This window comes from Ursus maritimus, unplaced genomic scaffold (assembly GCF_017311325.1).
Source record: "Ursus maritimus isolate PB19 unplaced genomic scaffold, ASM1731132v1 scaffold_6, whole genome shotgun sequence".
NCBI classification, from domain to species: domain Eukaryota; kingdom Metazoa; phylum Chordata; class Mammalia; order Carnivora; family Ursidae; genus Ursus; species Ursus maritimus.
In genome coordinates this window covers 60878493-60891805 of record NW_024426774.1, presented here as the reverse complement: position 1 = coordinate 60891805, position 13313 = coordinate 60878493, and the positions used below count along the sequence as shown (strand labels likewise).

General features: G+C 34.6%; 1 protein-coding gene across 3 annotated transcripts in view; it reads right to left on the bottom strand.

Annotated features, from left to right (window-relative positions):
• FANCL (FA complementation group L) overlaps positions 1–13313 on the bottom strand; it is a 90758-nt gene that overhangs the window by 77013 nt on the left and 432 nt on the right. The gene's annotated exons all lie outside the window — the stretch shown is intronic.

The following is a 13313-nucleotide window of genomic DNA, read 5'->3' as shown; positions in this document are numbered from 1 at the left end:
TTTCAATGTCCTCATTTTAATAAAATGAAAATATATTTAGTTCCACAATCTGAACATACAGACATGAAATAAGTATTTTCAAAAAATAGAATATTTAATTCTCCCATATTCGTGGGCCTTTAATAAAAACACTAATATTTATTTTAATTTAAATATTTACTAGCTATACATTTGAATATACCAAATTTTACTCGAGTCTAAGAAAAGAACTGTTCTGAGAAATATATTCAGTTTCACTTTCTTGACAAAGTGAATGGGTAAGCAGCTTAAACTTTATATCTTAAATAGGATAATACACATGATCTGAGCAAAGGTAAGCAGAAAAAGACAAACAAATATAATCTTTTACTCCAACAATATAAAATGAAAAAGAGTAATAAAATTCTCGAAAAATAATCACCATGAGAATTTTAGCACAGGCTCCCTCAAAGCAGATTCAAAACTAAAGGAACACAATTAAATGTACCCCATAACCTTTACTTTCATGATAATATTACAGTTCTGACTTTCATTACATTTAAATGTCCTTTAAAAAAATGAAACAAAATGTACTACTGACCTTTTCAAAAGGTCAAGTAACAATAATTCACTATTTCATTAAAGCACTAGAAGGTATTATGTAGTAACTTTAAGCTAACTTTATAGACATCCCACACATAGGTGTAAGAACAATCTGGAATTCAGAATGTACATGAAAAATAGCAAAACTACTCTACTGATCTGTTATCTGAAAGAATAAAATTCCAAAGTCCCTTATTTGCAAAATCCAGCCATTTTAAAAGGTCAAATGCTATGTTACATGCCATAATATTTTTGATTCAAGAAAATGTCCAAAATTAGCTTTTCTAGTTAAAGAATATAAAAAATATAATTGCTCTCAAGAAGCAAGTCCTCCAGGTTGTAGGGAACAAAGTACTGACAGTTGCCTAAATCTGAATTTCTCCATATATCCTCCCAAATAGATCAGTATTAAGAACATCTAATAAAACAGGGGCAACTGAGTGGCTCAGCCAGTTACGTGTTCAACTTTTGGTTTGAGCTCAGGTCTTGATCTCAGGGTTATGAGATCAAGCCCCACACTGGGCTCCACACTCAGCACAGAGTCAGCTTGAGATTCTCTCCCTTTCCCTCTGCACCCCCCCCCAACTCTCTCTTTAAAATAAATAAAATAAAAAACAAAAACAAAAATCACCCTAAACACAAAAGTCAAGAAGCTCACCTTGGAAAAGAAATACACAAGTAGAAGATGATAAAAAGGCAGGTAGAGACATCCTGTGGAAACTGGGTGTTAGGAGGAAAAAGTAAGAGTGGGAAACTGAGGCTCTTCTAAAACAAAATAAAGACATTCAACTCCACCCTCAGCACTACTTAAAAAATTATCCATTAAATAACTGCACTTTGCTTCACCTCCAGAAGAAAAGTATTCTTAAACTAGGACTATTTTATAAAATAGTGCCAACAACCATATCCACAAAGATACTGTTTTCATCAATGCCAAGCTACTATGAGTCAAAATCAGAATAAAAGAAAACATTTCAAGTGATGATGATTCCCCATACAAACAAAAAACACAAGGCATAAACAAATTACAATACTGAATTATATTATTAGTAGTAAGCATTTGTACGCAGACTCAAAAATTCAAAAAACTATGAACAGAAATTAAGGGAAAAAAATTTAGTTCAAAAAAAAGGTATTAGAAGAACAAATAAGTGCTCAAGGAAGAATAAAGTAAAATAAAAATTATGTAAGAGGCAGGGCGCCTGGATAGCTCAGGTGTTAAAGCACAGGCTCTTGATCTCAGGGCTGTGAGTTTGAGCCCCAAGTTGGGGGGAGACAATATTTAAAATAAAATGGTTAAAAGTGGCAAACGTTATGTGTACTTTATCCCAATAAAAATTTTTAAGATTTATTTTAGAAAGAGAAAGAAGGTGAGCAGGGGGAGGGGCAGAAGGAGTGAAAGACAGAGTCCTAAGAAGAGTCTGTGCTAAGTACGGAACCCAATGCAGGGCTCGATCCCATGACCCTGAGATCATGACCTGAGCCAAAACCAAGAGTTGGATACTTAAAAGACTGTGCCAGCCAGGTGCCACCCCCAATAAAAAAATTTTTTTAATTTCTTAAGGGCAAAGAAAAAGCTAGAAAATTACCAAATGAGAAAAAATAAATAAAAACCATCAGAGAAAAGCAGTTGAAGTGGAAAAAGGTAAAGAAAATCTAATATACAAAGAATTGGAGACCTTGGAAAGGAAAACAAAAGAGCAGAAAAGAATATTTTAAATTATAATCTAAGTATACTTTCTGGAAATTCACATAATGAGAAGAACAACTGAACATGTGAGAAATGAGTCCTAATGACCCACTCTGAAATGTACCTTAATATGAAGACTTTAAAGTCCATAGCTTATGAGACCAAATAATATATGGGAAATAGAATAAAAGTAGCATCACACTTCTCAGAGCAAGATTTTTAAAAGCGACTATGGAATAGAAACAGAGAGGAATTCTGCTTCTAGCTATGATGGAATAACAGTGGTAGGATTTACCTTCCCACATTAACTAAAAACTGGACAAAATATATGAAACAATGATGTTCAGACATCAAATAGGCAACAAAAAACAGTGATTGGAAAGAAGGGAAACAAATGAGAAAATCTTTATAATTATCCTGTCTTACTACCTGGAGAATTTTCAAGCTTCACAGCAAAGATGGAGAACCAAATGGAGAATGGAGCCTGACATTTTTCCCTGACAAGGGCGTGAGTTAGGGGAGGCAAAGACATGTATAATTCACAATGTACAGCACCAAAGAAGAAGGCCATATATGAAGAAGAGACAACTGTCCAGAGAATAAACCTAGACAAGACCAGTGTATTGCTGCGAAAGTGTCATCAGCTAAGTATGATTGCTTCATGTATGTGAGAAAACCACCCAAAGCCAGGGAATCATGAGAATGGAACATGAAAAACAATCTCAGAGCTCACACAAGGCTGGGAGTAGTCATCTTTCCTCTCAGAAAGAGTAGAAAACCTTGTACTATAAAAGTTATCATTAAAGTGAATACTCTGGGAGTGCCTGTGTGGCTCAGTCAATTAACAATCTGCTTTCAGCTAGGGTCATGATCTCAGGGCCCTGGATCGAGCCCCACATCGGGGCTCCCTGCTCAGTGGGGAACCTGCTTCTCCTCTCCCTCTGCAGCTCCCCCTGCTTATGCGCTCATGTTCTCTGTCAAACAAATGAATAAAATCTTAAAAAAAAAAAAAAAAAGAGAGAGAGAGAATACTCTGAAGAATACTGCCTAAGTGGTAGAGCCAAATTAATCTAGGCTAAAATCTGTTTTGATTCTGCCTAACAAAGCTTAGAAGCAAACTATGAAAAGCTTAAACTGTTTCCAAATAATTTAACTACAGCTTAGAATAAATCAAGAATATTTAAGAGAATAAAATTATCTAGCACACAATAATTGGAATGCACAGTATCTGGCATCCAATCAAAATATCTCAGGCATGCAAAGAAACAGGAAAATAAGATTCATAATGAAGAGGGGAAGAAAAAAAAATCAAGAGAAATACAAAAATGGCAGACGATAGAATTGCTTTAAAAAATTTCAACAGTGATAACTACATATGTTCAAGAAGGTAGAGAAAAGCATGAGTATGCTAAATAGAACATGAAAGATAAAGACAGACCCAAATGAAAGTGATGAAAAATACAATGTCTGAGATGCTAGGGAGTATTAACAGCAGATTAAGTCTTGCAAAAGAAGATATTAGGGTACCTGAAGGCACAGAACATTCAAAATAAAAACAGAGAAAGACACTGAAACAAACAATGAAAAAGAACAGAAGCATTAGTGAATTATGGAACAATTTTTAAATGGCCTACTATATATGTATTTTGAGTCCCCAAAACAAAAGAAGGAGAAGAAGGAACAAAAAAATTTTTGAAGAAATAATAGCTGAAGTTTTCCCCAAATTAAATGAAAATATATACTCACAAATCCAAAAAGCTCCACAAACCCTATGGAGGAAAATCATGAAGAAAACTACACCAAGGTACATTATAATATAATTGACAAAAACCAATGATAAAAAGAAAAATCTTAAAAGCAGTCAAAGAAAAACAACACACCACTTACAGAGGAACAAAAACAAAGAAACAGTTTTCTCATAGGAAATAATGCAAGAGAATTAAGCAACATCTGTAAAGTATGAAAAGAAAAAAAAATAAATCTAGAGTTTTATACCTAGTATAAGTATCTTTCAAAAGGTCAATATGTCAGACATAAAATCACTGAAAAAATTTATCAGTACAAGACATGCACTACAAGAAATGTTAGAGGAATAACTTGAGGGAGAAAGTAAATGAAACAGAAGAGAAATCTAGATATACAACAAAAAGTATCAGAAACAGTAAATACACAGGTAAATACAAAAGTCCTTTTTTCTTATTTTCTAAAATGTCTTTAAAAGGATAACAGTGTTGGGGCGCCTGGGTGGCACAGCGGTTAAGCGTCTGCCTTCGGTTCAGGGCGTGATCCCGGAGTTATGGGATCGAGCCCCACATCAGGCTCCTCCGCTGGGAGCCTGCTTCTTCCTCTCCCACTCCCCCTGCTTGTGTTCCCTCTCTCGCTGGTTGTCTCTATCTCTGATGAATAAATAAATAAAATCTTTAAAAAAAAAAAAAAGGATAACAGTGCCAAAACTGGACAGTTTGAACAAATAAATAAGTACTGGATTACAACCCAAAGTGTAAGATAAATATCTATGAGTCCATACTGATATAAATGATTGATTTAATAAATGAAGGAGTTAAGGAATAAACTAACCAGAGAAGGGAAAGACCCAATATTCTGAAAACTATGTAATAATGAAAGAAATTGAAGACCAGGGAATAAAAAGAAAAAGACATTCCATCCTCAACAACTGGAAGAACAGATATTGTTAAAATGTCTATATATAGAATATGCAATAGGAAAAAAGACAGTCTCTTCAACAAATGGTATTGGGGAAACTGGACAGCTACACGCAAAAGAACAAAACTGGACTACTTCCATACACAAAAATAAACTCAAAGTGGATTAAAGACCTAAATGTGAAATGAAACCATAAAATCCTAGAAGAGAACACAGACAGTAATTTCTCTGACATCACCCACAGCAACATTTTTCTAAATAGGTCTCCTGAGTCAAGGGAAATAAAAATAAACTGTTGGGACTACATCAAAATAAAGACTGTGCACAGCAAAGGAAGCAATCAACAGAACTAAAAGGCAATCTACTAAATGAGAGAAGATATTTGCAAATGACATACCTGATAAAGGATTAGTATCCAAAACATAAAGAACTTATACAACTGAATACACATCAAAAAAAAAAAAAAAAACCCAAATAATCCAATTAGAAAATGGGCAGAAGACATGAACAAACATTTCTCCAAGACATACAGATGGCTAAGACACATGAAAAGATAGACGCTCAACATCACTAATCATCAGGGAACTACAAACCAAAACTACAAAGAGATTATCACTTCATACCTGTCAGAGTGGCTATAATCAACAACACAAGAAACAACAAGTTTTGGCAAGGACGTGGAAAAAAAGGAACACTCCTTCCACTGCTGGTGGAAATGCAAACTGGCGCAACCATTCTGGAAGACACTCTGGAGGTTCCTCAAAAAAGTTTAAAATAGAACTACCCTATGATCCAGTAATTACACTACTAAGTATATACCTAAAAATTACAAAAACACTAATTAAAAGGATACATGCACCCTTATGTTTATTATAGCATTATTTATAATAGCTAATTTCAGAAGCAGCTCAAGTGTCCACTGACGGATGAATGGATAAAAATGGTACATATATACAATGGAATATTACACAGCCATAAAAAAAGAATGAAATCTTGGGATCTCCAGCAACCTGAATGGAACCAGTGAGTACAATGCTAAGTGAACTAAGTCATTTAAGAAAGACAAATACCAATGATTTCACTCACATATGGAATTCAAGAAATTAAAACAAATGAGCAAAGAAAAAAAAATAGAGACAAACCAAGAAAACAGACTCTTAACTGCGGAGAACTGATGGTTACCTGAGGGGAAGTGGTGGGGGAGGAGGGATGGATGAAATAGTGATGGGGATTAAAGAGTACAGTTATCATGATGAGAACTGAGTAATGTATAGAATTGCTGAATTACTATATTGTACACCTGAAACTAATAGAACATTGTATATTATCTATATTGGAATTAAATTTAAAAACTTAAATAAGGGAGTTAAACTAACCTTCCTTACAGAAGAATTCCAGGTAAATTATATATTCTACCTTAAAAGAGGGGGAGCATAACCCCTCACTCCTTAAGTGGGAGCAACTCATGGAGATTTCCTTCCAAAGAGTAAGTATGGAAAGGGAAGAAGAGTTAACTCTGCAGTACAGAAACCTGACAAACACTACTTTAGCCAACGTCAACATCAACAGTGGTAAATCACTGATAGTTTGCTCCTTTTATATCAGGTAATGAAATGGTACTTAAACCCTGCAATGTTCCTCTCAAAAACCAATAACCAATAACATAAATCAATGGAACAGGATAGAAAACCAGAAATGAATCCACTATAAAACTGTCCTTAAAAAATAAAAATCTCTTAATAAAGGAAGATAATTGTTTAAAAGAAAATAAAAATGTATTGGGAGGGTTACAAGATAAATAGAAATAAAATATATGTCAGCAACAGCACAAAAGCCAGGGGATAGGAAACAGTACATATACTGTCTTATACTGTGAGTGGTATACTTGAAAACAGATTGTGGTAAATTACATTTGCATATTGTAAACCCTAAAACAAACACTAAAAAAGAGACAAAGTGATATAGCTGATAAACCAATAGTGCATATAAAATATAATCCTAATATTACTTTGAGGTAAACATGACAAGTTTAAGATGCATACTATAAACCCTAAAGCAACTGATTAAGGGGAAAAATAGCTAATAAGCTGATAGAGGAAATAATATGCAAGTATACTGTATAATATATAATGAAAATGCAGAAAAATTGGAAAAAGATAAAAAAAAGAAAAGAAACAAACACAGGACAAATAGAAAACAAGCAGCAAGATATTAGCTTTAAACCCAACCATATCAGTCAACACATTAAATGTAAATGGTCTAAACACCTCCAAGTAAAAAGCAGTGATTGTTAGATTAAAAAAAAAAATCAAGATCCAGAAGAAATCCCCTTTAAAGACACAAATAGGTATAAAATAAAGAACGGAAAATGAGTAAGCCATGCCAACACTAATCAAGAAAAAAAAGCTTGAGTCACTATACTAATATCAGAAAATAGAGATTCTACAACCAAGATTACCAGAGATAAAAAGGGTCATTTCACAATCATTAAAAAAAAAAAAACAAAAAAAAAAAAACAGTTCCAGTTCAAGAGTGCTCAACAATCCTAAAGGCTTATGTACCTAACAAAAGAACTTCAAAATATATGAAGCAAAAACTGACAGAACTGAAAGTAGAAATTGAACAATAATTACAGTTGGGGATTTTCAATACCCCCTTGCATTAATAAAGCAAGTAGACAGAAAATCAGTGAGCATATAAAAAACTCAAATAGCATTATGAACCAACTTGACCTGACATTATAGAACAATCACCCAACAGCAGCAGAATGCACATTCTTTTCAAATACAGACATAACATTTACCAAGACAGGCCATATTCTATGCCATAAACTCAGTGCCAATATATTTAATAGAATTTAAATCTTACAAATTATGCTGTAACCAATATGAAACTAAATTATAAATCAGTATCAAAAAGATATCTGGAAAATACTAGAATATTTAGAAAGATATATTGTTGTTCTAAGTAACCCATGGGTCAAAAAAGAAACTAACAAGTATTTTGAACTGAAAAAAAAAATGAAAATGTAACATACCAAAATATGTGTGATAGAGTCAAAGTAGTGTCTGAAGAAAAATTTACAGCACTAACCATCTATATTATAAAACAAGAAAGTTCTCATTATCAATGAGCTGATCTTCCACCTGAAAAAACAAGGAAACTTAACACACACACACGCGCGCACACACACACACACACAAAGCAAAGAGAGACATAGAAAAATAAGAAAAATCAATAAAATCAAAAGTAGGTTCTTTGAAGAGATCAATAAAATATATACTCCTCTATCCAGTTGCACCAGGAAAAACAGACACAAAATACCATCAGGAATGGGAACAAGAGGTTATCTATAAAATATGTCCATAATTTCTTTGATATTTCTACCTTTAAGAGTTGGTGCCTCATTCCCCTCCTTTTGAATATGGACTAGATTTGAGACTTGCTATAAAAAAACAGAATACAGCAGAAGTAAATATGTGTAACTTCAGAGACTAGTACCTTTTCTCCAAAGGTACTGTGCAGCTAGCTTTATGTTTGATCTGTTTTCTCACTCAGGGAAGCCATGTCGTGAGGACCCTATGGAGGTCTATTCAGTACGGAACTGAAGCCTCCAAGTCAAGAGAAGTAGAAAACAGAGGGCTCCATCCAATAGGCATGTGAATGAGCTATCCTGGAAGCAAATCTATCAGCTCTACTCAAGCCTTTAGAGAACTGGCATACTAGCTAACATCTTCATTACAAGTTCATGAGAAACACTGATCCAGAACCATCAACCTAAATAGCTTTCAAACTCCTGATCTATAGCAAAGGTGAGATAATAAATGTTTGTTGTTCTAAGTCACGAAGACTTGGAATAGGTAGTTATGCAGCAAAAGATAACCAATATAGTGAACATCATTACAGATCCTAAATAAGTTCATTAAAAGGATAAGAGAATATTATGAAGTAATATTTAAGCCAATGAATTCAAAAATCTAGATGAAATGAACAAATTCCTTAAAGGAAACAAACTGCCAAGCTCACTCAAAAGAAAAGGAATAACCCAATTGAGAAAATATCTTCTTTAAATCACAGGGATCATTTTCTCTCTCTCTCTCTCTCTCTCTCTCACATGCACACACACACACACACACACAATCAGTAAGTTTCACAGACTATAATTTTTAGAAACAATATTATCTAATCACAAAACTAGAAATAACAAAATTAATAATCAAAAAAGACTTTCATGAGAAAAATTTTTACGACCTCTATTAAGTAACTCCTGAGTGAAAGGGACCTACAAAGTAAAATTATGTAAGTACTAAAAAATGATTATGACAAAACACTACATGTCAGCATATACAGCATACTTTAAAAATAGTGGTAAGGGGAAAATGCAGAGCCTTAAAAACTTGTATCAATAAAAATGTGCTCTCACAACCAAATCTGGGAGAATTTAAGCATCAAAATAAATAAGGAAAGTAATGGTTACAATCCATTAAATTATTTTTAAAACCTATGATTCCCTTCTGATACAAGTGGGGAAAAAGAGAGGGTTACTCCTTACAATAAAATGACAATAAATAAAGAAGAAATAATGGAGTTAGAAAAATCATCATTTGGCAACCACCACAGTATTAACTGGCTCAATCAAGATGCTAAAACTGGTGTGTATACCTGAAAGTTTGATGTCTCAGAGTAGCTCTCTAAAAGTACTTATGAATTACAAATGGAAAATCTGGCACATGCCATCTTAAAGAGGTGATCAGAGGTAACATCAATGTGAACAAATGACTTCATGTGCCCTAAAAAGCACACAACATTCTTTCTGTGTCATCCATCGAAATTACATAATCTGAATTTAATGATGAGGAAGTATCAGTCAAACCCAAACTGAGGGACATTGTTCCTAATATCCAAACCACATTCTTAAAAAACGTCAAGTTCATAAAAAGCAAAGAGCCTAAGGAACTATTCCAGATTAAAGAGATAGGACAACTAAATGCAATGTGATACCTTCCAACTAAATATAATGTGGTATCTTATCTTACATCAGATGACAGGAGGCTGGAAAGGGGTACAAAATATGTAATTGCAACATTAATGAAATCTGAATTTGGCCTCCAGATAATGGCATTATAACATGATTAAATTTCCTGATTTTGGTTAACTGTACTGTGTATATATAGGAGTGTGTCCTTGTTCTCATGAAATATATGCTGAAGTACTTAAGAACAGAGAGGCTCTATGTCTGCAACCTAATCTCAAACTGTTCAGAAAAAGGAGTGTGTGTGTGTGTGTGTGTGTGTGTGTAGTGTGTACATATATACGTATATATAATGTACATATATACATATCTATAATGTACATATGTATGTATATATGTATATATGTTGTACATATACATATGTATATATGTTGTACATATACATATATATACATATATATCTCCACCCACATATATATACGCAGAATAAAATCAAATGGGACAAAAGTAAAAAGGTGAATCTGGGTAATCTTCATATATACTTGTTATTTTCTGTAAATCTGAAATTATATACAAGACAAACATTTTTAAAGAAAATCAGCCCTCATCAAACAAAACAATGTTAAATAATGTGTTTAAGAAATCAGAATTGTAGCTACAGCAAGGGTCACATGAAAATTTCATCTAATCTCAATTCTGATGTACACGTTTTCTAAGAGGCTTTAGCAGATAGGCACATGTAAGACAAACCACTTTCCTTAAAATGCCTAAAATTAGGTATAACATGGCTCCTGATAAAAATGTAACTTAATATCTCTTTAATTTTTCTAAACGTTGTCTGAAAATGAATCTTGTTTTCATCTATATAATTCAAGACTGATATTTCCAATTCGGGAAAGAAAAAGTGGATTACCTTTACTCCAGAAAAGATAATGAAATTGAGCCTCTACTTTCTGGGATGGTCACAGTGAATTTAAAGAAAAATGAATAAATCCATATGTACCCTCTAAAACCTTTCCTTAATCACAATGCATTCTGGCTGGTTCTACACTTCATATTCTGAGGGGTGGGTAAAAGTTTCATTCAGTAAGTAAATTTGATAATTCACTCAGTATTTTTGAGAGATTACTATAGGTTTTGAGTAAACTTCAAAACATATGGTAATTCCTAGGATATGGCCCCTATCCTCAAAAAGTGTGTGTGCTGGTGGGGTAGAGGGTGAAACAGGTTAAGTTTGTGCTTTTGAAGGCACAAACGCCCAGTCATAAAATAAGTTACAGGGATGTAAAGTACCGCATGGCAACTATAGTTAATACTGTATTGCACATCTGAAAGATGCTAAGAGACTTATCTTAAAAGTTCTCATCATAAGGAGGGCACATGGGTGGCTCAGTCGGTTAGGTGGCCTACTCTAGATTTTGGCTCAGGTCAGGATCTCAAGGTTCTGGGATCAGGCTCTATCTAGCCCAGCTTGGCACTCAGCAGGGAGTCTGCTTGAGGATTCTTGCTCTCCAGTCCTGCTCCTCCCTGCATTTGCACCCACGTGCTCTCTCAAATAAATAAATCTTAAAAAAAAAAAAAATTCTCATAAGAAAAAAAATTCTATAACTTCATATGATGAATCTGATGAACAACTAGACTTACCGTGATCATTTCACGAAATATACATGTATCAAATCATTATGTTCTACACCTGAAACTTATGTTGAGGGCAGTTATACTTAAAAAAAAAAAAAAGAGCAAGAAACAGGCTTCTCTTTAAAGTTAAATTAAGTATCAAGCTTTCAAATACCCAATACTCAAACACTTAAATATTTCTGAAAGTTGAAAGTATTCTCTTAATCACTATAATTAAGAGTTAAATTTTACCTCCATCCTACTCTCTTAACGCTGACAATGTTTTGATGAGGATTGTTGAATGGAGTGAGTGTTAATCAAGGTAAGGTGGAGCAATGCAATTACTCATTTTCCTTTCAGAAAATAAAAATAATTCTAAGAATAGAAATTTTTACTCATCACCATATTTTCTTCAAATTTTCTGGTTAATTACTAAATTTTAAATTTATTATGACAAAATTACATAATTTGTGTTTCTATATAACTGAGTTCAAGTAACTGAAAATGTGCATGTCTATAAAAGATTCATACATATTTTTCCAGAAAATACAGTTCTGTTTCAATGTTAAGTTGTTTAAAAATGACCACTTTGTTTCTTTCCTCTTCCAAAATTTCTTACTTCACACAGCAAATCAAATCCCCAGGTTAGTCAGTCACGTGTTATATTTTATAGCTAAAAGGTACTGCTGGTAATCCAACCTATTCATGACCCATATCACAAGCTGCGGGTGGTTAATTTGTGTGTAGTTTCACCAACTTTTCCTCAAGCAAAATGTTAATTTTAAAAGACAGGGGCGCCTGGGTAGCGCAGTCCTTAAAGCGTCTGCCTTCGGCTCAGGGCGTGATCCTGGCGATCCGGGATCGAGTCCCACATCAGGCTCCTCCGCTGGGAGCCTGCTTCTTCCTCTCCCACTCCCCCTGCTGTGTTCCCTCTCTCGCTGGCTGTCTCTCTGTCACATAAATAAATAAAATCTAAAAAAAAAAAAAAAAAAAAAAAAAAAAAGACAAAAAAAAAGACAAAAAAAAAAAACAACCCGTATGGTGCTGGTGACAGAGGTGGCACGATGTTGAGTATAAGGGTCTGGGAGCAAAAATCAATCCTCAGAATTCTAACCTAGGGTATCTTGTTGCAATGTAGAGAGAGGAGCAAAATGCAGGAGTGGAATCTGATAGCCTCGCTTTCAGGGGCTCTGGCGATCATGGACAAGTAACTTAACCTGTCCACTTTCCCGTGCCCTGATTTACTCAACTATGAAGACTGAGAAAGATTTCTTTTAATTCTGCCTCACAGGGCCGAGGATTAGTGAGATAACGTACTTGGAAAGCACTTTGTAAACTTCAACCCTGTACACGTGTGTTACTATGTGTAATAAACTCCACCAGAGAAACCGCCTGGACTCAGGAAAGGTAATTAATTCTGCTGTCAAGACTCCGTACAAAATATCGCTATGGATGTGCTCAGGTACACACGACTTAGTTGAGAGCCAAAAGGAGACTTTCCTCCAAAATATATTTTTACAGGAAAAACGGCTATAATTTGCACGGGTTCCCTGGTGAACGGCCGGCCACCAACCTTCATGGAGCCTTGAGAGGGGGGTGTTAGAAACGAGGTAAAAATTTGCAAAATAAACATACAAATCAGTTAAAGGTGGGACAGACGCTGAATTAAAACGGAGGCGGAACTCAGGAAGCGGGAGCGAGGGGGCGTGGCCCTCCGCCCCGCCCCCAGCTCCAGTCCTGCACGGAGCTCCTTTCGCGGCGTCCCTGGCCGCGACCCTGGCCCAGGCACGGACGCGGTAGCGAGTGGCA